At 45.9% G+C, this 27,616-nt stretch overlaps 1 pseudogene; it reads left to right on the top strand.

Moving 5' to 3' along the window:
• Window positions 1–27,345, top strand: part of LOC119292614 — a 163,553-nt pseudogene extending 136,208 nt beyond the window's left edge.
• The last annotated feature ends 271 nt before the right edge of the window (window positions 27,346–27,616 follow it).

Genomic DNA, 27,616 nt, shown 5'->3' with positions numbered 1-27,616 from the left:
AAGATGTAGCTGGTGGGTCCCAGCAGTCAGGGGGGCGAATCGTTTTTTTTTTGCCTGGACGCACTTCCTTGCGTGCGAAGGTGTAGCTGCTGGGTCCCAGCAGTCAGGGGGCGTATCGTTTTTTTGCCCGGACGCACTTCCTTGCATGCGAAGATGTAGCTGGTGGGTCCCAGCAACCAGGGGGGCGAATCGTTTTTTTTGCCTGGACGCACTTCCTTGTGTGTGAAGGTGTAGTTGTTGGGTCCCGGTAGTCAGGGGGGAAATGTTTTTTTCGCGAAATATGGTGGCCCGTCTGGTGGGTCCCCGCTGTCAGGTGGAGGAATAATTATTTTGCACGTAATAAGGAGGCACTTCCTTGCTGCGGCCGTGGACCGAGTTGTCAGCCTCTCCACATACAGTCCACGTCCGATGGAAGCCGTTCCTTGACCATGTTGACCATGCCGCGCCGAGAGCACCAGGGCGGTGGACGACGGCGAGGCCTAGGAAGGGGACGACGCGGAGCCGGGGAAGACGCGTCAGTGGATGCCCACGCGTAGAGGAGTACGAGGGTTCACTGGTTCGCTGCGGTGTGAGGCTGCCGTCGCCGCAGAATAACAGGGGGTGTGGGTGAGTAGAGGGATGGCCTGGCCAGCGGTGGGAGTAGTAGGGGCGGTGAGGCCTCCGCCGCATCGCAGCCGGCCACGGGAGGCAGGAGCACGAGGCACGACCGACGCTGGTTTGGGCGGCTGGAGCAAGAAGACCAGAGGTTGAAGAAGCACTACGACCGTTAGATGGACATCGTACGGTCATTGGAGCTAGAATCGTGCATATTGACTAAGTTGACAAAGCCCTCTGTCCCCGTCAACTTAGTAGGCCCACAAGTTAGCCTGCCACTATACTGGGTCCCAGCTAACAGGGGGAGTATTCATTTTTTTGTGCGTAATAAGGAGGCACTTCCTTGCGTACGAAGATATAGCTGGTGGGTCCGAGCTGTCAGAGCCAGCCGCGGGGAGGAGGGAGCAGTCAGTCCCGCCGGCGCTTGTTTGAGCGACTAGAGCAGGAAGGGCAGAGATTGAAGAAGCACGACGGCCGTTGGATGGCCATCCAACAGTCACTGCTTGTGCGTCAACCTTTTTTTAGGAAAGCCTCAAATCTGTGGAAAACAACATACAACCCATCTGCCATTATTTTTAATAATTTACAGCCCATTTGCTAATTCTTAAGGTTTTTTTGGAGCTCATATTCTTTTTGTTAGCATTACAGCCCATATTGTGGCCACGGTTAAAAAATTATACGAAATTTTGCATATTTCGGTGCGGTCCGAACTGTTTTTAATCCTGAAATTTCGACTCACATTCAAACTGATTTTAAAAATAAATGTATATCAATATAAAATCCAACAAATTCTCCACGCATAAAAATTAATGTAATTTAAAATCTCGAAATGAAAAAAAAGATATTTGAAACTAATTGCCGGTTTGATGTGTTTTAAAAATGTACAGCCCATTTCTCATTACTGATGGGCCATTTTCTCGGCCAGCCGAATGAAAGCTCTCCTCGTCTTGAAATATTTGCAGCCCAACAGGCCTGACAAAGCGACTTGGCAAATCACAATAAAATTGGGCTGTGGCCGTGGACCCAGCTGTCAGCCTCTCCACGTACAGTCCACGTCCGATGGAAGCCGTTCCTTGACCATGTTGACCATGCCGCGTCGAGAGCACCAGGGCGGTGGACGACTGTGAGGCCTAGGAAGGGGACGACGCGGAGCCGGGGAAGACGCGGCAGTGGATGCCCACGCAGAGAGGAGTACAAGGGTTCACTGGTTCGGCTGTGATGTGAGGCTGCCGTCGCCGCAGGGCCTGGCTAGCGGTGGGAGTAGTAGGAGGCGATGGGGCCTCAACGGTAGCACAGCCGGCCACTGGAGGCAGGAGCAGGCGGTCTCCCCGGCGCTGGTTTGGGCGGCTGGTGCAAGAAGAGCATCGATTAAAGAAGCAGCAGGACCGTTCGATTCAAATCCAACGGCTACTGCTGCTAGAATCGTTTGTTGACTAAGTTGACAAGCCCTGCGTACGCGTCAACGTAGTAGGCCCACAGGTCAGCCTCCCAACCGGTGCGCCCCAGATGTCAGTGGGAGGAATCATTTTTTCGCGTAATAAGGAGGCAGGCCAGCGGAGGGAGTAGGGTGGGCCGGGGAAGCCTGCGCGGCATCACAGCGGGCCACAAGAGGAGGGAGCAGGCAATCCTGCCGGCGCTAGTTTAGGCGGCTGGAGCAGGAAGATCAGAGATTGAAGAAGCACGTCGGCCGTTGGATGGACATCCAACAGTCACTGCTGCTAGAATCGTGTGTTCACTGACAAAGCCTTTCGTAAACAAGCCAGCCTCAAAATCTGTGGCGTGTACAGCCCATTTGCTATTATTTTTATAATTTTTACTCATTTTCTAATTCATATGGAATTTATTGCAGCCCGTTTTCCATTTTTAGAATTGTCGGCCATTTTTTGGTCAGTACCAGGGTCAAAAAAATAACTAAATATGTTGGAAATTTTGAAAATTCACAAATTTTTGCTGGGGAACGAAATATTCTTAATCCAAAAATTAATAGTCATACTAAAACAAATTTAAAAATAAATTAGTACTATGTCATGTTAAATCCAATGAAATACATATAAGATATCAGTGAAGAACAAAATTCAGAAAAAAAACTAATATCCCATTTGCTATAAATTTTTTGGAATTTTCAACCCCTTTTGATATTACTTTTAACAGACATTGACCATACTCTTTGGCCAGGACGGAATGCATCCATCCTCGTCTTGAAATATTTGCAGCCCAGTAATTTGGAGAAAACAAATAGGCCTAGCTTGGTTATTCTTCAAAAAGAAATACTGGGCTACCTATTTTCCCAAAGTACTGGTGCATGAGCATTTAGCTTTATTTATTTATTTACTTATTTATGTTTAGGGGACCATGAGCATGTACCTGGGCTGGATTCATGTGAGAGCCTCCCTTCCAGTTAATTATGGGCTTCTCTATTGGGCCTTCATCAGTGGGCTACATGTTATCAACAAGTGGAAAATGTGTTCCGTACGAAAAATAGTATGAGCTACGTACGGTACGGTGCACTAAAGGATTGAACTGTGCAACGACTTCCAAAACATTGTGTTTGTCGTTCTAACAACATATTTATTCAACCAACACACGAAATATACTACTGATTATACATTGAAAACAGCAGCAGCAGCAACCAGGGCTGGGGGTGCAACAGAAGCAGTAAGCAGGCCAGAAGAGTGAAGACGCAGCTCTCTCTTCCAAACCAAACATCAGCCATCATTACAAAAGGGCTACCAAAAAAGAACAAGTGTATGCATCAAACTAAATAAAAATCCTGCTACACCAAGTGTACGCATCTAACTAACTGGCTCAGTTAGACGTTACTATTTATTAAGCTGTGGAGATTGGCTGACGTCTTGAACCAGATGGGTGCCTGACGGGGGAAATTCCAGCCAGTAGGTCGAAGTCTGATACTTGCGACCCTCTCTCCTACTTTGGGCTGCAGAGCGTGGCGGCACATATCAGGGTATGGTGCATGCAGAGACGCATGGTACGCTGTGTACACATAGTTTTGCCTGATGAACGAAACCGCGCTGCCATCATGATCCTTGCCGTCAGTTATCTCCTGGTTAATCAGATAATTCAGTCCGACAAACAGAGAGCGTGTACCAAGGCTACTTACCAGCCTCCAGTCAAAAAATCCTGAAGGCCCAGAGAAGCTGGGATCCTTCTCAAAGACTTTTCAGTGACTATGATTGTATTCCACGAAACAACACGTCCGGTACGTGCGAACGATCATCAATCTTTCGTCGTTGTCTGATCGAGCCAGGAACCACCTGCAACTGCCATGCCGCTTTTATTTGAAAGGTTCTGGGATTAGGAAGGGTAGGGACACCAGGCGGCCTATAACATCATATCAAGTTGGAGTCAAATAAAAAAGGGCTCTTGATTTAGTCAATCTTAAGAACAGCATGTTATGAGCATGAATATTTTTTCAGTGAATGTTGACAGTAATATAAGCAGGCCATCATGATATCATAGGAAAGTAACATACTACTGTAACAGCCGTTTGTAGCGATGACTGGAGTAGGCCAGCAATACGTCCAGCCATAGAAGGAGTCGACAGTGTAAATGAAGCCCTTGTGTTCAATGGCATCAGAGAACCATGGAGGATGTATGATCCTGCGATGGACATGCAGATTTATCCACTTACCGCAGTGACCTGTCAGATAGGCGAGACCGCGGTTGAAGAATGCAATTAGCCTGAAATCTTTATAATTCGCAGATCTTGTGGGCACTTGGCAGATTACAACCTTGAGCAAATCAAACTTGGTATCATGTTGGCTACTATAAGATTCTGAGTATTCTGGGCCACGGTGCCAAAGCAGTGCAGTGTTAATCGATGGAAAGGGGATCAATCGCCGGGTGTAGACATCCACGAGCATCCAGCTGTCACGACCGTCGACGAGCACCATCCAAGACGTGTTCATGCCGACCCAGTACATACCGTTAATGTAGCTGAGGCTGACGGGGATCGGATCACAGTGAAGGGGGTTGATGCTCGCCACCCTACAATCGTTATGCTATGTGACACGCCGTTTCTGAAGATCAGGCGGCATCAACAAGCAAGGAGCTGGCTTAAAAAGCTCCGGCCTGAGGGCTTTGAGTAAACGGTACAGCCCCGACGAGCACGAGGCGAGCGGCATGGTACTAAGATTGTCCACACGCGAAACAATGAGCTTGATTACCTCAGTGGGGAGCGAATTCCAGCCACTCTTTCGGCGGACGCTGCTCGGTTCTACCATTGTTAGTGCTTGGGTTTCGGATGAGGGGGGGAGGCGCCTTAGCGGGGATGGAAGCTTGGACGAGATTATGTGCGGACAAAGACGGAGAAGCGAATATGTGCTGCGGGAAGTGGACAGGTGATGATGACTACAATATGCCGCTTGACTTACGAGACACATACCAGCAGTGTAGGATCATATCGATGCCAGACAACTTGCTTGAGTGATCATAGTACTGGTACTCCCTACAGTACCTACTACAGTACTATGCCCTAGCTTGCTAGAGTAGAGTAGTAGAATAGGACTCTGCTCCACTACTAGCACCAGAGGAGTAGTATATTCTAATCTAAAATAGTTACAAATTTCAATGCCCGATCGTGGAACGACTACGAACCGTGCTCAAAGACCGTGTCTACGTAGTGTTTGGACTTATATGCAAAAAAATAGCAAGATGCCCGTGCATTGCACGGCACACCATCATCACCAACTCGATTTTTTCTCTACTCCTACTCCTATAAAAGACTCAGTTAGTGATGATGGAGGCGTGTTCAGCCGGGCATGCAGCGGACGGCACAACACTATTCGATTTTTTATAAAAAAGAGTAGTAGAGATAGAGACATAGGGAGGAGCACGAGGTTGTGGGAGATAAGGATGAACGAGGCAAGGCCTTATCTGTAAATGTGGAGAGAGGTGCGGGTATCTTTTGTAAAATTGTCATAGTTGGCTTTCTATCCATCAGATATAGATCGGACGGTCTATATTACAAGATGGTAGGCATACCATCATCACCAACTCGGTTTTCTATAAGAGTAGATAAGTAGATATATATATATATATAAATATAGATAGATAGAGACTAGGGAGTACTAGTAAGGACACCATCTATTGCTTCGTGTGCTACTCCTGCGCTCCATTCGGCGGCCGCAACGTCCCCTACAGCCACTCCCTCCTGCGCTCCATTCGGCGGTTGCTGTTGAAATCTGGGGAACGCACTCTCGCGACTGCTGGCAGCCACGACTTCACTGACGACGACTTCTTCCCCGACCTCGGCAACCTCTTCCTCAACGACATGGGCGACAACCTCAACGCCAACGGTGCTGCTCCCATTGCACCGTATGTATTTCTGTCCTTCCTATTCAAAAACATGGTAGAATTCATGTTTCTACTCTGTATCCTACTACTATGCTAGTCCACATGATTAGTTTCATCTCTGTTATAGCCGTCATGATTTATTTTGTGCTTATTCGGATTAAATCTCATATTAACTTGCTCATATATTCAACTGGCGCAACATCCCCTACGGCCACTCCCGTTTCATGGACGGCCTGGTCGATGCCTCCAAGGAGCCCTTCGTCCACTGCTATGAGTGCCCGATGCCGTTTTGTGGCTCGCCGGCAGACATGGTGCATCACCTCACGGATGCCTGCAGCGGTCACTGCTGGCCCTTGGCGGAGAACATCAAGTACGGCACGTGCTACCGGTTCACCATGCCGGAGTCGCTGGAGGATCACCGCCGCCTGCTAGTCTCGTAGGAGGACGACATCGTCTTCCTCTTGATCATGGGCACCGGTGAGGCCCGTGCAGGCCACCGCCCCGTCTCTGTAATGTGCGTCAGGGGCGTCGCCGCTGACGCTGACACTGACACGAGGCAGATGTACGGGTGTGTGGTCAATGTTACTACCCCTCCGGGTCGCGTGGGCGGCGACACCGGCCTCATCAGACGGACTTGGATTCTGGGGAGCTGGGACTATCCCGCCAATGTGGACTTGGAAAACCCATGGCATCCTTTACCCGCCGACGCGGTGCACGGGGACTCCAAGGAGGTTCACCTGGACATACGCATTATCAAGTGCACTTAGAAAACATGTAGTGTGTGTGTGGGCGCTTATGGCCCGTGTCTTTGCCGCTTTTGATTCTGTAAGCTCGTCATTAAACTTGAGTGGCTTTCGCCGCAGTCCTTCCTTTGAACTGCTCCTCTCAGTGAGCTGATGTAAGACACTTTGGGTTTCATTTGATAATGGAACCGGGGAGGAGCCTCCCTGTTCTTCTAAAAAAATACGCATTATCAAGTTAAATGTTGATCATTAGTCTTCGCTCAATGTAATCCGCTATCTAAGCATGTGGAGACTTCCATGCAGGATCTTGCTCTATTGGAGTATCGCACATGAATAAAAGTTTATCCATTTATGGTTTAGTCTAGAATCTTCCATGTATGGATTTTTACTACAGTACTGGTGAAAGACTTACGATGAACCATTTCTTACATCTCCTCTGCCCCCTTGCAAGTCATCCTGATTTAATCCCTTTGTATAGGTGTATAAGGGCATGGTTAATATTACTTAATAGTATAGCCAACTGTTGACTATAAGAAAGTGCCATGTCATCTGTAGCCAACATGTATAACAATCAATACTCAAAAACTAATTCTTAAAGATCATTTCTTGCAAAGCACAATAAGTGTTATTTCTTCACAAGTTTTGGATGCAGGTTGAACAGTTGAACGCTTTTGTTTGCAAAAGATACCTTTTTATCTATTTCACCCGGATGTTTGTGAGCTCTAGAGATGAGATAATATCCGAAGAAACATATCGATACCCATTACACATGAGATGACCCCCACATCCTTTGTCAAAATAAACAACTCCCCGATCAATGCTTTTCACTCTTCGGTGCAACGCACGGGCACCTTACTGCTATAGATTAGTACGACCAAAAATTGAACTAACATTATATATAGTACGAGAAATACTGATGCATGTCACCTAAAATTATATCATTCAAAACTATGTCCAAATACGAATCCAACAATATAGTTTTTGTTGACATGCACTAACATTTTATCAGTTAAATATTCAGTCAAATTCAATGGGGGACTAATAAACCACGACCGATGTAGTACAAGTGTAGAGGGCGGCGCTGCACGGGAGTCTCACCTCTCACCCCGCTCGTGGCGCGGCAGTAAGTCATCATATCACAAAACCCAACCACTCCCAGTAATAAGTGGCCTGGTAAAATAAATGGACAAGCAACCATCACATCCCTCCGTCTTTTTTGCATTTCATCTCTCTGCATTTACTTTCTCCGGTTCATCTCCCACACCCGATCCCTAGCTACTACTCCTAGGGCCAGTTCTTTTGGTGGCTTCCCCAGCTTTTCCCACGAGACTAGTCACTATGGAGAGTAACAATAAGGCGCCTCACTCATTTATTTGGGCTTCTAAACTACTACTCCGTCCTGGTTTATTCCTCACCATTGTAATTTGTGCTAAATTTTAACCAAAGATTTAACTAATAAAATGTTACTCAAAACATTTAGGCGCGGTGCATCTAGGTGTGTAAGTCTTCTTATGAAAACCAAATAATCCCAAAACACTTAGGCGCGGTGCATTAACTTCTACCTCGTTTCTTGTTTCTTGACATATCAACCAATAAGATATAAAGAGTGTGCATGCTTTTAATGACTTGAGATATCAAACATGACATGCAGTAGTTAGTTCATTGCATGCAATACTATTAATTAGCAAATAAACATTAATGTTTCTCGTTTTCTCCTCCTCCTTGGTCACGGTGCACAGCCTAAGATGACTTACTCACCTAGACGGATGGAGTAGTGCATGTGACATGCACTAACATTTCATTAGTTAAATTTATGATCAAAATTTGACACAGATTCCAATGGGGACCAGTAAACCAGAACGGAGGTAGTAGTTATGGGATTACTAATCTAGAAGCCTAAAAGAACTGGCCCCTGGTACTCCTACTAGTAGTAGTACTCAAGTTGGAATTCCAATTGCACGGCACAACTTGTTAGGCAAAAAATTCGATACAGGGTGTAGGAAGCGGTTTGGGAATTTGCATGCCTTTCCAACCAATGAGATACTCCATACAAAGTACGACAGAGAAATAACCACAGAGAAGGAAGCTAAAAGTAAACAATCAAACGAGCATTTTTGCATTTGTTTTGCATTGAATCGTTTCACAAGCTTGACTAGTGCTGTTTTTCTACTTTTACAAAAACCGCATCGTAATGTTAAAACGTGCATTTGCACGTACATAAGTAATAGTAGTACTCCCTCCGTCTAGGTGTACAAGTCTTCCCTCCTTGGTCACCGTGCACAACCACAGATGACATATTGACCTGGACGGAGGGAGTAGCACAGTCTGCAAGCATATATCGAGAGGGACGTGTAGTCCGATAGTATATAGTAAAGTTTGTGCTATATGCACGTACTTGCAAAATGCGTAATAATACACAACGTTTCCAAACTTTCCCTTTTACATACTTAATTAAGGACACTAAAAATTCCTGAACGTTCGGGATTTATCATTTGCGTCCCAAAACTAATGAGATAGCCTTACGAAACAAAAATTATACTCCTCCTAAAAGCCACGACGCTCGCAGGAGCGCTTGCGGCGCGCCACGGGTGCCATGGTGCGCGGCCGTTTCCCAGCACGCCGACACAACGCCTCTTCCTCAGCCTCGCAACTCGCGAGATGCTGATTGGTGGCTTGCCGGCGCGCGAGCGCGATCTCACCGGTGTGGTGATCCGGCGCCAACAGGTACTCCTCCTGGCTCGAAGCGTGCACCCGGTCCATGTACCGCCAAGCGTAGATGAGGCGCTTGGGCCCGACTGCACTCAGGGCGTTGGCACAGGCGTCCTCCGCCACCCTCACGGCCCTCGCACGAGCCTTTTGCAAAAGAACCAATTGCTTTACTCTCTCGGACACGACATAGATCTCCCAGAAAGCTTGTTGCGCGGTGCGCTTCTCTTCCTCGGCCTTCTTCTCTGCCTCTATTTTGGCACGCTCTGCTGGAGGCAAAGCCTCCCACAAGGCGACATCCATTTCTTTCCATAGCTCCTCAAGGCTGGGGGGCTCGGGGGGCGGCGTGGCGTTCTCCTCATAGCAGGGAGACGACGCGTCCTCTGACGCGCGTGCTGGCGATATTGGGAACACCGACGCATCCACCTCGACACGTCGCGACGAGGAGCAGAATGCCGACGTGTCCTCCTCGACTAGTGGCGGCAAGGAACAGAACAGCGACGCGTCGCGTCGCGGCGAGGAGCGGAACACCGACGCGTCCTCCTCGACTAGTGGCGGCGAGGAACGGAACGGCGACGCGTCGCATAGCGGCGAGGAGTGGAACACCGATGCATCCTCCTCGACTAGTGGCGGCGAGGAACAAAACGGCGACGAGTGACCGTCCGCGCGGTGCAGCGAGGGGCTCCTAGGGCTTAGGAGGGGCGATGCCATGGTGGTCGACGTGAGAGGGAGGGGGAGGAGATAGCGATGAACGTGAACGTGAGGGGGAGGAGATAGCGATGTCGTGGGAGGCGCAGTATTTATAGCGAGCAATGGCACACCTACGTAAGATATGGACTGAGGTGCACTGACTTAACTGCAGGTCCAGTTGCATCACTGACATGTGGGCCAGTACACTGCTGGGCCCGTATGTCAGTGACCCAATGCACCTGAAGTTAAGTAAAAGCTACATGGGCATATTTTTTGGAGTAAATTACTGGGGAGCGAAGGGGTGGAAATATTACTGGTCACAACGGATTGGACGAGCGTGGGGGGAGGAGAGTCATGCATGCAGATTTTTTCACACGGGGTGGAGTGGTGGGACCGCCGGAGGGAGAAGGAGAGTTTGGCAGGCATATTGTTTCCACACATGGAGAGGAAAAGATTTGGAGACAAACGGGCTTCCTGCAGGTATGGGGAACGGTGCATAATAAGTCATCTTGCATGCCGGGCTAGGTATAGTCTCAAGTCATTAAAAACATACACGCCCCACACATGTTCATATTTCAAGGTGCACTAAATTATTGCATGCGATGATTAAGGCTGGCTATAATGGTGGTATCTTAGCTGGTATCATGCACACGGGAATAGCAAACATGCTGATGTGGCAAAGAATTAAAGAAGAGAGGGGGGTTAGAGTAACTAGTGTTCATGCATGCATTGGTAAACACATTTTTTGTGAAGAACGACAATATTAGTTGAGTACTTTTGCAGACTTCAAAAACTATTCCACCGCCTCTACTGTCTTGCTAAGAGTAGGTGAAATTTTTGAGTCGAGCCCTTTAAACTAGAAGGGAGGTAGTGGTACTCTAATAGCTAGGTGTGTAAGTCATCTTACGAAAACCAAATGATCCCAAAACACGTAGGCGCGGTGCATTAACTTCTATCTCGTTTCTTGTTTCTTGACATATCAACCAATAAGAGATGAGGGTGTGCATGCTTTTAATGACCTGAGACTATCAAACATGACATGAAGTGGTTAGTTCATTGCATGCAATACTATTTAATTAGCAAATAAACATTAATGTCTCTCGTTTTCCCCTCCTCCTTGGTCACGGTGCACAGCCTAGGATGACTTACTCACCTAGACGGAGGGAGTATCAACATTCACAATGTCAAATCAATATTTTTACACTCATTATAAAACGTAGTTCTTATACTCATTATAATCAGTATTGTAGGTATTGATATTTTTAGTATAAATGTGGTCGTGGGATTTCATTGATGCCTGTCAAAGCGTGGAGGAAGCGGAGCTTAGGACTTGCATTGTCGGTCTCTACATAGGTATTTCTCTTTATAATCCTGTAATTTTAGAGACTGATTGCGCTTTTGTGGTAGCGTCTCTTGCATCGGGGGACTATGACAGGTCTGCTATGCGTGACCTGAAGATGAAAGCATTGAGCATCTCGAAGTTGATCAACAATCTTCAATTGTCAAAGATTAGCCGTTCGGCCAATAAGGTGGCACACTTAATCGCTAAGTATAGCTTTGACAATAGATTATATGGTATTCTTGTAAATAACGTACTGCCCTGTGTGGTGAATATTGTATCGAATGAGTGTACTGGTGTGGCTGGTTAATTAATATATGGTCGTGTTCAAAAAAAGTATATATTTGGTCAAACACTTTGCAAACGGTTGACGGGAGTAAAAAGGACCAGAGGGAGTATCATGCATGCGGAGTAGGCAAAACAATTTCTCATTTATAGCCGGTCGAAGTCTCAAAGGGCGCAACCGCACGAGGGAGGCGAAGGTCGTGGGAGGCGCGACGGTTGACGGAATTAAGTGAATTTACATCCACGTGCCGGCATGGCGTGCAAATAGGCAGAAGCTATACCGTCAGGCCTACGATATGGGTCTAGTAGACATGACATCTAGTGGGTCCCGCATAGTTCTCAAGAACTCTTTGGGGGCTTGCAGCCGTTTATCCACTGGGCAAGCTAGCAACCCCATGCCGTTCGCATGCTCTACTCGTCCCCGTCTTCTACCACACAACAGTTTGCTCCCAGTCGTCCCATCCTTTCACATTAGTTCGCTCCCAGTTTTTGCAGGGTACAACAGTTCAACTTCTCCTAACCCTCCTCCAAAATCCATGGCCTCCCAAATCTCCATGGATGCTGCTGAGTACCAGGTTAGAGCCATCACCGGCGATCAGTTCATCGTCATCTACACACGTGGATCCGCAACGGTGAAAGCATGGCTTGCTCGCTTCCTACGCATGTTCAACAGTTCAAGGGATGAGTGGGTCGCTGGGCTAGATGTTGAGTACACCACAGTCGTGGGATGAGAGAAGGATCTAAAGGACGAAGAGAGGAAGAAGCCCGCCGTGATCTAGGTTTGCGTACATAACGTTTGCTTGGTCTACCACATATGCCATGCCGACGTTGAGTGCCAGGATTTTAAGAACTTCCTCAAGGACAAAAGAGTGAAATTCGTTATTGTAGGCTTTAATAACGACAGGGATATCCTGCATCGGATAGGTCTCATTGTAGGCCAGCCCTTCGATCTCCAGAAGGCAAGCCTGGTGTCCTCCTCTCAACCTTCAATGCTGACCCTGGCAGCAGCCATGATTGATCCTTCGTACGCTAAACTGAAGAAACCTCATCACGAGTTTCATCATGCATGGGAGTCGAAGACATTAGATGAAGATCACATCCTGTACGCAGCAATGGATGCCTACCTTTGTTTAAATATCTACATGGGTTGGATGAAGAAGCAGAGCCCAGTGTCCGGTTCAAGCAAAGAAGCATCGGCGAAGAGGAAGAGGAAGAGGGACGAGGACGAAGTCGAGGACGTGGACTCGGACTCCGAGTAGGTGGCAGTGTCGTCGCTCATGCTGGTTCTACTGCAGTGTCAAGCGTACTAGTTGCTTAGTTTATTTTCAAGGGTGTGTTGTGCTGAGGCCCCAGCAGAACTATGTTTATGTTCTTTCTCGTTATTTGAACTCTTTAGTATGTAGAGTAGTACTAGTACTATGTCTTACTACTGTTCTTCTTGCAGTTGGTACTACTGCTCGTATCTTCGTGTTCCTACTGTACTTAATACGTTCGTACTAGTAGTATAATTTGGGTCAGTCGATTTGTGAAATAAGTTCGACGAAGCGAAGGAAGAAGACGGCAGAAGAGGTGGAAGAAGCCCTTCTAGCCATCCATGTTGCATCAAACGGCTCACATGAGTTGACTGACCCAAATTGCTCCTTCAGATTGCAGGATCCACGTGGCATTCAAGGTCTCGAAGGTAGATTCCGCATCCGCACCCAGTTTGCGGGCTCGACGCGCGCGCGACCGGCTTCCGCCGCGACAGCCACCATGCGCGCCTCCTCCGCGCGGGCGGAGACGACAATGACACGCTAGTACCTCCTCACCGGCATGCTGGAGCATGCGTTCGTCCTCCTCTTCGTACGCTGCGTGCATAGACGCGGCTCCACCAGCTGCTCGCGTGCTTGGCAGCGCGGCGGCATGGCGAGGAGGGACTATAGACGACGTGAGCGAGCGAGCCTTCGGCTTCATGGCACAGGGATGGCGGCGACACGGCGGTGATGGGCAAGAAATTGTTGGCCGGAGCAGGCGGGCACCGGCATGCGCAACGGCGGCGACATATTGATGAGTGCGCGTATGGGAGCTTGCTTTAGTTTTATATAAGGTTGGTCAAACTTAAAAGAAAACCGTACTAGTACACGTAAACATTAGACTTAGGCAGCGCTTTTATTTAAAAAATTGAAGTTAATACCACAGCCACGATATGGAATCCTGTGCAAGCGCGTGAACCGCGGCCGCGCGGTCGATCGAATGGTGCGTTACCGTGTCGCACTCGAAGGACATCCACCGAACTTTTTTTTGTGTGTGAAAACAATCCTTGAATATTACTCAACTTTTTTCCTGGGAAAGTTCTTGACGCTGCAATATTTCCATATATTTGAATTTAGCTCGAGTTTGTTTTTATTTGGATTTGGACGTTTTAGGTGCGCCCTAGTTTTTTTTAATACTTATTTTGTGTGTGTGACTGAGAGAGAACGTGTGTATGTGTCCATATGTGTGTTGTAGCGGAAGGGCAATGTGGAGACGGTGTGCGTGTGATACAGACATAGAGAGGTGTGAATGTGCAAATGATCATGCATGAGTGAGACATAGACAGATGCCGATACGTTGTGTATACATGAGAGAACGGTCTTCTAGTTTACTTGTGTGTGTGTGTGTGTGTGAGAGAGAGAGAGAGAGAGAGAGACACAGAGAGAGAGGAGCATCCGTAACACAACAACCATCTCTCTCGATTGGTCCATCCCTCGCACGATCGCATGCAACACATGTATCAACGCGCACATTTTGACACCCTCACTCGTCCCCTGCCCACCTCAAGGCCCACACAATCTCTTCGTGAATACCCATTTCTCTCCTTAGGTTTGTTTTCGCTCAATACCTGACACACACACACACACACAGCACAACACACACACACACACTCCCCCGAGCACACAATTCATCCCCATCCAAGGTTATACGGCGACCACTCTCGCTTGTGCTTCTTTGCACCCCAACATGCACAACACCTCAATCTTCAAAGAGGGCATCGAGCAGATCGAAGACGGCGACCACACCGCGCTAGAGAATGTGGGGTCATTTGGAAGCAGGGTGTTGTGACGACGGCTGACTGACTCCTCCCCCACCCTCTCTCTCTTGCACAAAATTACCAATCCCTCTCTCCCCCGCACAAAATTGTCAATCCCTCAACCCATGAGATCCTTCCCCTCTCGTCCATGTTTTTCCAGCTCTCTCATCAAACATGTTGTCTCTTCTCCTTCCATGTATACAGAATCTAGATGCACACGCATCTCACGTATATTACATGTCTCCATCTTTCTCACAGACCTAACTTCTTCCTCTCTCTTTCTCTTTCTCTCTCTCTCTCTCTGTCTCGTTGGGTTTGTCTCCTACTCTCTCATCCACATACATACAATCTTTCCTACCCTATCTGCTCCATCTTCAAAAGCTCTCTCTGCATGTTTCATTCACACATTAGGATATGTCAAAATGTTGCTTCTATAATGGCCGATGTAGAGTTTTGGTTGTTTTTGTTGCATCCTACAAAGTAATAACTATGAAATGCATTTAGATTCTCATTTGACTGGGATTATGTGAGTTTGAGCATGTTGTGAAGTACTATAGACCTTGTATACATCTTGGGATTCGACAATGATTGTAACTACTGAATTGTATAGACCATTACATTCGAAGTAAATAGCCTAATATATTTATTTCACAATTTCAAAAAATGATTAGTTCACTACAAACTAAGAAAACAAATGTGTACTCCCTCCGTTTTTATTTAAGTCCACGTATTAGCATTGGTCAAAGTCAAGTTTTGTAAACTCCCAGAAAGCTTATAACAAAAAATATTAACATATACAATAACAAATAAATACCATTAGATTCATTATTGAATGTACTTTCACATCATACATATTTGTTATGGTAAATGTTTATATTTTTATATAAACTTGGTCAGACTTTAGGAAGTTTGACTTTGGTCAAACCTAATATGCAGAGTTTACTACTACTACTCGCTAGTTGCTTAGCCGAATCACTCAACACGCCACACGGGGAGTCCAGTGTCACAAAATTTTGAGGTCGGCGGGAAAATCTCCCGTGACCCTGATTCGAGCAGTGGGAAGTTACCATCATAGCCTTCGGAACAGGCATACGGATGACGCTTGGTAGGGGGCTGTTTTCGTAACTTCAGGTTCACCCTACCTAGCCAACCCCACCCCGGCACCCAGAGTAGTACACCTGAATACTCCACATTTTCTATCCCCACCGCAAAATAGACTTCTCCACGGCACCACAGCCTTCGTGCTCCTCCCCTTTACATCGGCGCACTCGTCCACCGCAGCGCATCTGCCTCATCGACGACCTCGTATGCCGCACTGGAGCCGGTCCACCGTCGTCGTCGTAGATGGAGCCTCTTCCACGGTCTCGGATCTGCTTCCCGAAAGCTGACGCCAAGCGCAGAAGTACCACCATCGTGGACAATGAACTGACTCCCGTTGCCGACCATGACTCACAGAGGCCGCCGCGACCATCGTTCTCCTCCTTGATTGGTAATGTGTGTATTGAATCACTTAGCAATACATGTGCAGTTCCAATTTTGTTCATACCTACCCTTCAATTTTCTTGGGTGCTATTGTTCCCGTAAAAGTAATTAGTTATAGCCTCCATTGTCCAACAGAATATCAGCTTGTAATTGTGCGTCGCTCTTGTACCGCGCTGTGCTTGGGTAGGTTTTTTATCTGCAACCAGTAGTGTGGCAAATGATGGAAAGGTTTTTAGAACTAGCAAGATGCCCATGCGTTGCACGCATCAAGATGCATTTGTATGAGTAGTTTATCTTGTGGGAGAAAAGGATGAACGAGGTAAGGCCTTATTTGCAAATCTGGAGAGGGGTATGGGTATCTTTTCGCAAAATTCCCATTTGTTTCCTTCCTATCTGTCAGATATAAATCGGACGGCCTATATTGCAAGAAAAAAAAGTATAGAGAAAAAAAAGTAGACGTCGGGAAGAGAGTAGAGATAGCAGAGACGTCGGGAAAGGATCGCACACGCGCGGGGAAAAGCGGCCGGGCGTGCGCTAGTTTTGGCGCGTGGCGTCCGGCGCGCTTTATAAAATCCAACTCCCTCCCACCGCTTTGTGCCTTGCCACCGCTCTGTGCCTCGCCACCGCTCTCTCCCCGCTCTTTTTCGCCTCGCCGCCGTTGTGCCACCATGCCGCCGCATTGCCGGGAAACTTGGGGATACCGCGGCATCCGCCCGTGCCCTTCCGGCGGCTTCTCTGCCGAGATCCGGTTCCACGGGATGCGCCTCGGCCTCGGCAATTTCGACACCACCAACGAGGCCGCCCGCGCGTATGACGCGGCGGCGTGGCACCTCCGGTGGCCTCATAGAACATTGAACTTCCCCAACGTGCCGACGTGGGAGCGGGCGCAGGAGCTCGCGCCTCTGCCGCGGCTTAGCACCAACGAGGATTGTCGCGAAAACCGGAGGCGGGAGCACCGTCTCGGCATCGCCGAGATGGACGAGGAAGCCATGGCGTTGTGGCGCCAACACTTCCTGTAGAACATCATCAACGAGCGCGAGTTCTACGCGCAAAGGAGGGCGGAGAGGGATAAGAGGAGGGCGGAGCGAGCCGCTTATCGCGAGGGCAAGCGTAGGCGAAAAGCAGACGCTCAATTCAACATGAGGCTAGGAGCAGCGTCGCCCTGGAAATCCGACGACGATCGGTATCTTCACGCCTACAGTAAGATGTCTAAGGAGGACATCACCGAGGAGGAGTCGGACGACGAGGAGTAGTTGAATTATCTTTTTTTATCTATCTATGCTGAGAACTATCCTCTACTCTCTAGTATCTACTTCTCGATCTCAGCAGTGTAAATGCTTTTTTAAAGCGCCACGCGTTGCGATTCTGTTGGAGATGCTCTAACATGGCAGAGAGTGCTTTAATGTTGCCCACAAGATGCGCGAGTATTACTAGTAGTATTTTTCTTGCCATGTTGAGATTTTAAAACCACGAGTGTGAACATGCAGAGGAGCAACGAAGACCAAACACGGGATATTCGGGACATCTTTAAGGAGCGTGGCAAGTTAAAGAGGAGTTACATTGAACCTGTAAAACGAGCTTTGGTAAGTAACACCCTTTCAATTACTTTTGTTTAGCCTCGTGTTCTTCGATGTGTATATGTTGTTGTTTTTGTTTCTATTAAGCATGGTGTTCTTCGATGTGTAATAAGAAGAGTCTTAATCGTCCTAATGCTTTCGTTTTTAACTTGATGTAGGAAGTGGGTGTTCTCACCTTGTAGTCTGTTTTTATATTTCTTTTCCTTTTGAATTCACTTCTCCGAGTTCTATTTATCTAGCTTCTACTAAATGGATCTAGGTTTCTCTGAGTATTGATCTAAAAAAGAAGTAACTTCATGTCAGGATGCAGTTCCTGCGAGGAGGGAAGTATGGTCAACCTCGAGATCATGTTTCCAAAATGAGGTTGGATTACACACAAGGTGCCAGTTCCCTAATGATGCTGGATTAGACACAAGGTGCAAATTCCCAGATGATGCTGGATTACACACAAGCCAGGTGGAGTCGTCAGCTGTTCGTGTCCTCGTGGCATTAGTAAAGGCTGAAAGAAAGCATGCAGCAGCCCTTGAGAATGTAGCCGAGTTCCTGAAGAAGCGAAAAGAGCAATCAAATGCTCTCTTCACCCAAGCCAAAGAAGAGATGGAAGAAGCCAGAAATAAGCTAGCAGAGGCAGAGCAGGCTAGGCGTCTCCTGCTATCTAAAACTGTTGTCAATACAAAATTTCCTTCATAATAGCTAGGTTCAAATGTTTATCCAGTCAGCATGCATGTTGTGATGTCTGTGCATCTACTGATGTGGCACAAAATGTTTTTTTGGGTCATGTAATAACAACAATTACTTTCCTAACAATAACAGACGAAGCGTTGGACATGGTATAGTTCACGCACAAGCCCGACATTCCAAGTTCAACTTCCACATCAAACTCATGTTCACAGATATCTGCACATTCATACATAATGTCCACAACCATGATTCACTTCAAAGCCAAAAAAATGTGAGGAGAGTTATAAATAAAGAAAAACCTCTACTAGTTCCTGCTACCAGTGCGAGCACAACAAGTCAAGACCATGCATAAATTAATTATATTTTAGTCATTTTTTCCGTTCTAAAATGCTTGCCGGCTCGTGGAAGGACGTGTTGCCGGCACACGCGCGGATTCAATGAAGGCAGGCGGGGCAGTCTTAAGCTGGTTGCACGCGGCGAGGAGGCGTGCTCAGCCGGGCTTGCAGCGAGTGCGGCCCTCTTGGCCGGCGTGCCGGTTCAATGCCTGCGCTATGAGAGGTCGCGTCCGTGTTAGAGCAATCACTCCCTCCAGTCCTTTTTTGTTTCGGTATAACAAAATCTCGTTTTCCATTCATATTTTACAAGTAAAATTCGTAGACAAACTTTGACCCAAAGTACGATGGGGACTAGTAAACCAGAAAGGAGGTAGTGGTTTTTTAATCAAAGAAGGGTTTCCCCTTTCGATTACTGAAAACTAGCATCTAAATCTAAACCATAGTATTTTCCCTAGAACTACCAGGTTCAACATCTTGCAACATAAACCCATACAACCACACGCCAAGGAGGTACGTAGTACTATGAATTCCATTTTCTCTCCATACCAATCGTTCTAAAAACTACTTACTACTTATAACGTGCCATTGAAAATCGGAACTCTTAACCCCGCTAAAAAATGATATTTTAAACATGGCTACTCGATCTGTGGCAACTGGCGAGCCACCGCGCTCCAAGTCATTCACTTGTGGTCCCGACCATCAACTCCTACAAAGGTGCTCCACCACGTACCCGGTACCCGCGAATGCAGCAATCGTGGACCTAGGGTTTTAGGGTTTATTTGTTAACGTCGCCTTTACGTAACACTCATGTGTGCGAGACAGCGGGAGGCCGACTGCGTGCGTGCACCTCTTCTCTTCGCATATGTACTCCACCATTTGTCTGGTGTTCAAAAAATTATAATAACTAGTCGTCAACCCGTGCACCTGCACGGGCTAGTAATAATATCATCATAAACAAACTCCAAATTTTTATCACACATGAATGCAATTGAAGAAATTTAAATAATACACTTTGAGCATTGCCATGATATTAACATCCATCTAGTGCTCATCAAATTGTGTGCACTTCCTAAATGCTTCTGAATCAAATCAGTATTGGATTTTTTATTAAATTCGGTATGCTCTCAGCTCAGTTGAGAAGAGTTTGGTTAACACCAAAGTAAAGCAACATATGTTGTGTAGTAGCGAGGAGAAAATATGCTCTTTAATAATTGAGTGCTTTGCATGGCCAAACCACCAAAGGGCAAAGAAACATTTTACATCGCAAATATACATTTCTTTCTTCATCAAGATTACAACCCCACAAAAGGGGATCATGAGCAATGCATCGGACTTTCTCGTTTATTGAGTAAATATAGGTGCTACTGATTATAAAAACAACAAACTAGGAATAAGAAATTATTGATTTCCTTCACAATGCCGTAGCAAGGCCCTCTGCGGCTCGCCTCCATCTCTAGGGTGAGGTCACCATCTGGCTTAGCTGCTCTGCCACCTCAACCATGTGAATAGTGATGTTGTTGAGAGCATGCCCCAATTGATTCTGATAACCATCCGAACTCCCCAACGCGAGGAAGAGACTACACTCGGCACAAAAGATAGTTGGAGAAATTCGTATTTGAATCAAAAGCCCAGTATAATATATTGATGCATGAAGCATTCACTCATTGTCATAAATATCAAATGATATATAATCCACACATTGAAGGCCCAAATAGGTATGGTTTAAATTGAGCTGCACATTCAAACTATCTTTTATTCTCCACGTACATAGATCAGTAATTTTGAGGCCAAGCACAGTTGAAGAAATGACATCTATTTGCATACGGATATATGATGTTAATTATATGTTTGCATATAGGAGAACAACTTGCAGAAGTTCTCAAGGTAGCAACACCAGTCTTTTAAAGCATTATAACTACATCCAATATCTACTACTTGCATCCTCTATTTATTTGATTAGATTAGATTGATGTTGCTAATTGTTGTACCACAAATCGGTGAGAGACAAAAAATAGTACTTCAGTGGAAGATGTACAGACTGAGAACATCTATCGTAACTTAGTAGAGATATTACATTGATATTACCTGCAGGCCAATCTAGCACAATGAATTTTCTTGTTTGCACGAATGCAACCTCATAAAGAAAACATTTAGTCAAGAAACATTTCGAGGGTTGCATTAAACTTCAGACAATCATGTCACATAACTGGAAAAGAGAAAGAAATGTGCATACAGGAACAAATAGTATAAGTAGGTGACGCCAAAACAATTAGCCACTTCTTTCCATGCTTAGTTGTGTTTTGTAATTAATTACTAAACCAATAGTTCGTTTTTTAGTTTTGAAACATCACACTTTCGTAACTAAAAACTAATCGATCAATTGAATATTGAGCAATATAAGTAAATGTACGTCTCTTTTTGATAGCTTATCACTGCAATTTATCCATAATTTATTTTTCTTTGTAGAGAACAGAGTGGAATAGCAGTAAGTAAAATTACAGTAACTAAACCTTGACTTGCTTCTGTAGCATTTTGATTAAGATCAAAACAAAACACCGTCAAATGTTTCGTAATAGAAAAAACAAATGTACACATTTTTAACTCAACATGTGCACTTCGTCAATATGTCATGAGTCCTTATGCTTCAAGCACATTAACCTGATGCACTGTGTATGGACATGCACGGCCGAACCCATATGATCTTAGCTCAAATCTAAGAGGAGGTTAATGTGTGATATTTCACCAGTTTATACATTGGACGCGTCTAGTGGGTGGCCGGCTGCCCACTAGCGCGATCGAGCGGCTGGCCGAAAAAGGTAACCCCCTGTCCCCCGCGCAACAGAAAAGAAAGGGGCCACCATCCCGACTGATCGAGCGGCCACCAGAACAGACCGATCGAGCGTCCACCAACAGAATCGCCCCCTACGTGGCCAGCTGTCCCCAGCTCGCCCCCGCGCCCGCTCGTCCCCATGCCCCAGCCCCTCCCACACTGCCTTCTTCTTCTTCTGCACGCCAGAAGGAGGGACATCCAATAGAATCGCCCCCAGCCCTTCTTCCTCCTCCTACACAGTCGACATGGGAGCCCCAAAGTAGAAGAAGAAGCTGCTTCAAAAAAGAAGATCTAAGGGCAGGGTGGTCAGAGCCATACCAGGCAGCAGCATCAAGTAGGTAAGCCCCCTATGCCCCTCTTCACTTCCCCCTTTCTTCTACTGCATATGTAAACCCCCTTCTCCATGGATCTAGGACAAATCCATGGAGAAGCTGCTTCAAAAAAAAGGTGAATCTGGCACATCACACCAGCCTACTTGATGTTACTGCTGGATGTGTTAAACAAGCCAAAAACTACTTGATGCATGCCAAACAAGTTTCTCCCACCTGGATGTGTTAAATAAGCTGCTTCAAAAGTGTTTCCCCTGCCCCTTTTATGTGTTCAACAAATCAACTAAGACATATTTTCTGGCCAACTAATACGTGATTCTAGGCAAGTGAACATGCATGCTTGCCAACTGGATATATGCATCCTAGCTAACTAAAACGTCTATTATAGCCAGCTGAAAACATTGACTGTACAACAGATCATGCATCCTGGGCATGCTGATATATGCATCCTGGCCAACTGAAATGTCTATTCTAGCCAGCTAAATACATTGGTTGTGCAACAGAACATGCATCCTAGCCAAAATGATATATGGATCCATGAAAATTCAAACATCTATTTTAGCCAACTAAACACATTGGTTGTGCAACTGAACATGCATGCTGGCCAACTGATATATGCATCCTAGGAAAATTGAAACATCTATTCTATCCAACTGAATACATGGACTTTGCAACTGAACATGCAAGCTGGAAACTGATATATGCATCCTGGAAAATTGAAACACCTATTCTAGCAAAAATTGAACACATTGACTGTCAAAGTAAATTTGCATGCTGGCCAACTGATATATGCATCCTGGCCAACTCAAAGAACTATTCTAGCCAAAACCAAAAAACTGCAGTACGACAACTTCTGCAGCAATATGTGCGACAGATAAATAAACAAGGTTATTGAAGCCATAAAACCACATTAAAGTAGTCACGCATATATTGCTTATACCACACATATATTCTGGTAGCACACCTATTGAAAAGCTATAGTGTAAAAATATGTTCAAATATACTGGAAGTAGAAACAGGAACGGCGACGAAAAACATATATCTATAGTTTGTCCTCAAATTCTTCTTTCTTCTTTCACCTGAATTTTGCATCTGAAAAAAGTAGCATTAAATTGTGTCCCAATTATGTGCAGCAAAATCTGAATAAGTTCCTTGCCAACGGAAACCCTGCGGATCATTGCAACAAAAGCAGAGGAAAAAGTCAGAAAACTCTATGGTAAAAAGAAGTCAAGTTCTTACCAACTATTTACTGCAAACTGTGCAACTAACATAACAAATGTGTGCAAAAACAAAAAAATGCATGCATGTTATAATAAAAGATTCTGCTACAAACATGTTGCTTTTGGAACTAAAATTGTCATAAAATGGTGTGCAACTGCCTATTTACTAAGTTTTTAGGTTGTTTGAAACACTCTTTTCTATGATTAACAACTGATGACATCACTTTCTTCTTTTTTATATGTGCAGTGAGTGTGTGGCAGCATCAAAAAAAGAAAAAAAATGCTTGATCTCAAGGAGTTGTCTCCTGATCTCAATGAGCTTCCTCATGATACGGATCAGCAGCAACCCAACATACCACAAGGAAACTAGACAGAAAATGTTCGATCTATTTACTACACGCAGGCAAGTCATGGTGGAAACCCTATGGGCCATGACAATGTGGCAGGCGAGCCATCAACCCGTGGTGCCCCTGTAGTGGTGTCTTTGCAATCAGAGAGCCATACTCTAGATGACACGGGAACCGAGGCAAATGTTCCTGGTCCAACCAGGACTGAGCTAGGAGCTGGGGCTGTTGACGGAGCTGTGCAAGAAGAAGAAGGAGAGGATGAGGCTGGTTCTCAACCTATGGAACCCTATGTTGGCATGAGGTTTGACAGCCTTCAAATTGCTAAGGATCACTACAACAGCTACGCACTACGGATGGGTTTCTCTATCAAGATGAACACATCTAGATGGACACGCCGCACCAATGAATTGATAAAACAACAGTTTTGCTGCAACAAGTTCAAGAAGCCCAAAGCTGATGATGGAGGAGCTGAGGCTCCTCCTGTCCTGGACCCTATTCCAGATCCAAAATCTGTTGATAATGATGAGGAGATGGAAGAAGAACCTCCAATATTTGCTGAAGAGGAGGCTGGTACTAGTAAGAAGAAGAAGAAGAAGCACAAACGCGAGACAATAAAGCAGACTCCGTGCAAAGCGAAAATGTTGGTGAAGCTGATAGATGGGCGATGGGAGGTGACGCACTTTGTTCGTGACCACAATCATCCGCTCGTGAACAAACCTTCATTATCCAAATACTTGAGACCCCACCAAGGCATCTCACCTGATGAAAAGGAGTTTCTGCGCATCTCGTATAACTGCAACTTGACTACAGGTGTGGTGTTTTTCTATATCCCTTAAAGAATTAAGTTTTCCTCTAGGCAGTCCAGTGTGCAACTATTATGGTACTACTGTGCAACTGAAATGACTTAACTGTGCAACTGCTGTCCAACTGGTGTGCAACTGAAATGACTTCACTTCATGTGTAGTTGTGCAACTAGATTGTCTTTACTGTGCAAATAAACAATGTCCTGTATGCAAAAAGTGCAAACGTGTTTTAAAAAATATGCAGCTAGGTGTCCATTTCCTGCGATTATCTTCTGTGCCAACACATGTCCTATTACTGAGCAGTTGGATGTGCGCATTCGTGCAACTAAAAAAAGGATACACTGTTTGTTTTTGTATTATGCAGGACGTATGATGCATGTAATGGCAGAGTTCTATGGATCTGAGATGATGGTGCCATTCAGACCAAAGGCAATAACTAATATGTGTACAAGTTTCCGTAGAGATGACACAAAGGAGGGTGATCTGATTGGGACAATTGCGCACTTCAAGGATATACAAAAAACCGATCCAGACTTCTTCTATAAGGTGAAATATGATGAAGAGGACAGAGTTGTCAACATATTTTGGGTGGATGGCTTAGCTCGAAAAGCTTATGCGGAGGCATACCACGATTGCATATCGTTTGACACCACCTACATGACCAACATGTACAATATGCCGTTCGCGCCCTTCATAGGAATAAACCTACATGTCCAATCTTTCATGATGGGTTGCGTGTTTGTGAGGCAGGAGTTGGCATCGAGCTTTGATTGGGTCTTTGGAGCATTCCTAGAGGCTATGGATCGCAAACCTCCTGACAACTTCATCACCGATCATGATGGTGCAATGAGGCAGTCAATACAGAGCATCTTTCCAACCACCGTGCACCGCTGTTGTCGATGGCACATCATGAAAAAGGCTCAGGAAAAAGTTGGTTGGCTACTGTGCCGGAATCCAGGACTCTCTGATGATTTCAACAAGTGTGTTGACTTCAGCTTCACTATAGACGAGTTTGAGCAGAATTGGGTTTGGTTAATGGTGAAGTACGAGGCTATGACACGCATGCACTTTGAGAAGTTGTACGAATACAGGTCAACTTGGGTGTCGTGCTACTTCAAGCACAGGTTCTTCCCGTTCCTACAGTCTACACAGCGTAGTGAGGGGTTCAACGCCGTCCTGAAAAGATATGTGAACCCACACAACTCAATGCTGAACTTCGTCAAGCAATATGAAAAAATCCAGAACCACATCCTTGCCAAGGAAGGCTGCAATGATTACAGGACAGAACACCTTGAGATTGAGCTGTGGTCCAACTTCCCAATAGAGAAGCAAGCTTACAAAACCTATACTAGGGACCTTTACCGCAAGTTCAGAGAAGAGTTTGAGCTGATTGGACGTTATAATGCATTCCAAGTTGGTGCTGATATATTTGAGCTCAGACCGAACCAGGAATTTGTTGCCAAATATGGTTCTCGAAACTACTTGGTGCAGGCAAGGGTGGAGGAGGGTTCCTATTTGTGTGAGTGCTGTAAAATGGACAAGGACAGCATCCTCTGTTGCCACATCCTCAAGGTGTTCACCCATATTGGAGTTGATGTCATACCGGAAAGGTACCTGCTAAGACGGTGAACACCTACTGCTGTACCTAGTGCGCCAGGGACTGGTTATGAGCAACCGGATGAAATGCCTCCTCAGTCAAAGAAGCAGATAAGGGAGAGGAACATGATATACGATTTTCAGAAACTAGCAAAGTTTGCAAGTGGTTCTGATCCAGCACAAGCTATTGTATACAAGCATATGCGCGCAACACGTACCGAGATTGGCCACCTGAACAAGTCCAAGAAAAAGAAAAAACCGACTGCTGTCACGGGGCCATCAGATGATGGCAACCCTCGAGGACCTCCTCCACCTCCAGATAGCAATAAGGGGGCGCATTATCCAGGTAATTACCTGCCCCAACTCCTGATCTAACTAGGTGTGTAACTTCAGTTGCACACATCATTGTGCCCAGTTGCACACATCATGGTGGCCAGTTGCACAGAAACAGGCTGCCTAGTTGCGCATGCTGTGTTAGTTCAAGCATCGAGATAACACAACTAACTTGTTTTCCTATTCTGGATATAGATGATGTCAACCCTCAAGGACATCCTCCATCTCCTGGCCCTACAGGCAGCACTTAGGGGCCTCATCATCCAAGTAATTACCTGCCCCAACTCCCCATCAAACTAGGTCTGTAACTCCAGTTGCACACATCATGGTGCTCAGTTGCATAGAAAACAGGCTACCTAGTTGCGCACACTGTGTTAGTTCGAGCATCAAAGATAACACAACTAACTTATTTGTCCTGTTCTGGCTATAGGTGATGCCAACCCTCAAAGACCTCCTCCCCCGCCCGGCCCAACTAGCAGTGCCCTGCGTGCTACTCCCAATGGACCTACAGACAAGACTCAGGGGGCTCATCACCGAGGTAAAAATACCTTCCCCAACTCCCAACAAAACTAGGGTGTGTGACTTCAGTTGCACATATCATCTTGCCCAGTTGCACAGAACATGCTGCCTAGTTGTGTGCGCTGTGTTAGTTTGAGGATCAAGATAAAAATCTAACTTGTTAGTCATGTTCTTCCCATAAGCGATTACAATCCAAGTACCATGACGGGCCGTGCTACTACAGGTGTTTTTTCAACTTAACTTGCACACAGCAACCAGTTAGTTGCACAACATAGGCTGTGTGGTTGTAGAGAACATCAGTGCTGGTTGCACAACAAAAAAGGTACTAAATTTTTTATATGATTATCACACAGGTGATCGTGATGGTCCTACTACCCCGTTGGAGGTTGCATCCCCTGCACAAGCTTCTGATGATTTTGTGCCCAGGGATCCTCCAAGGTCTACTACAAAGGGTAGGGCAAAAAGTCGACGGTACAAATCGGCGTGGGAGCTACACCCAAAGAAGAAAAACAAATGCAGCCAATGCCAATCTACAGAGCACACTGCTGGTGTGTGTCCACTCAGGCTACTGTGATTCTGTTTCATCGTTTGTAACTTTGAGACAAAAAAGGAAAAGAATGATGTTTTTTAGCAATATTGGGACCAAGTGGACACATTCAGCATCTATGATATCTCTTTATGTAATTTATGCACTGTGTAAAAAAGGTTGCTATTTGTGCCTTTGTTGGCAACTGGTTAAATATTTAGTTGTTGAACAATTGTATGTCCAGTGCTTCTAATGTATCAAACAAAAGTGATGACATTGACTTGCAAACGGAATTGCTACTAGTGTGCAACTACAAAAT

The sequence above is a fragment of the Triticum dicoccoides genome, chromosome 4B, assembly GCF_002162155.2.
Source record: "Triticum dicoccoides isolate Atlit2015 ecotype Zavitan chromosome 4B, WEW_v2.0, whole genome shotgun sequence".
In the NCBI taxonomy this organism is placed as follows: Eukaryota; Viridiplantae; Streptophyta; class Magnoliopsida; order Poales; family Poaceae; genus Triticum; species Triticum dicoccoides.
The sequence above is the reverse complement of the archived record's forward strand: the minus strand, read 5'-3'. Positions and strand labels throughout refer to the sequence as shown.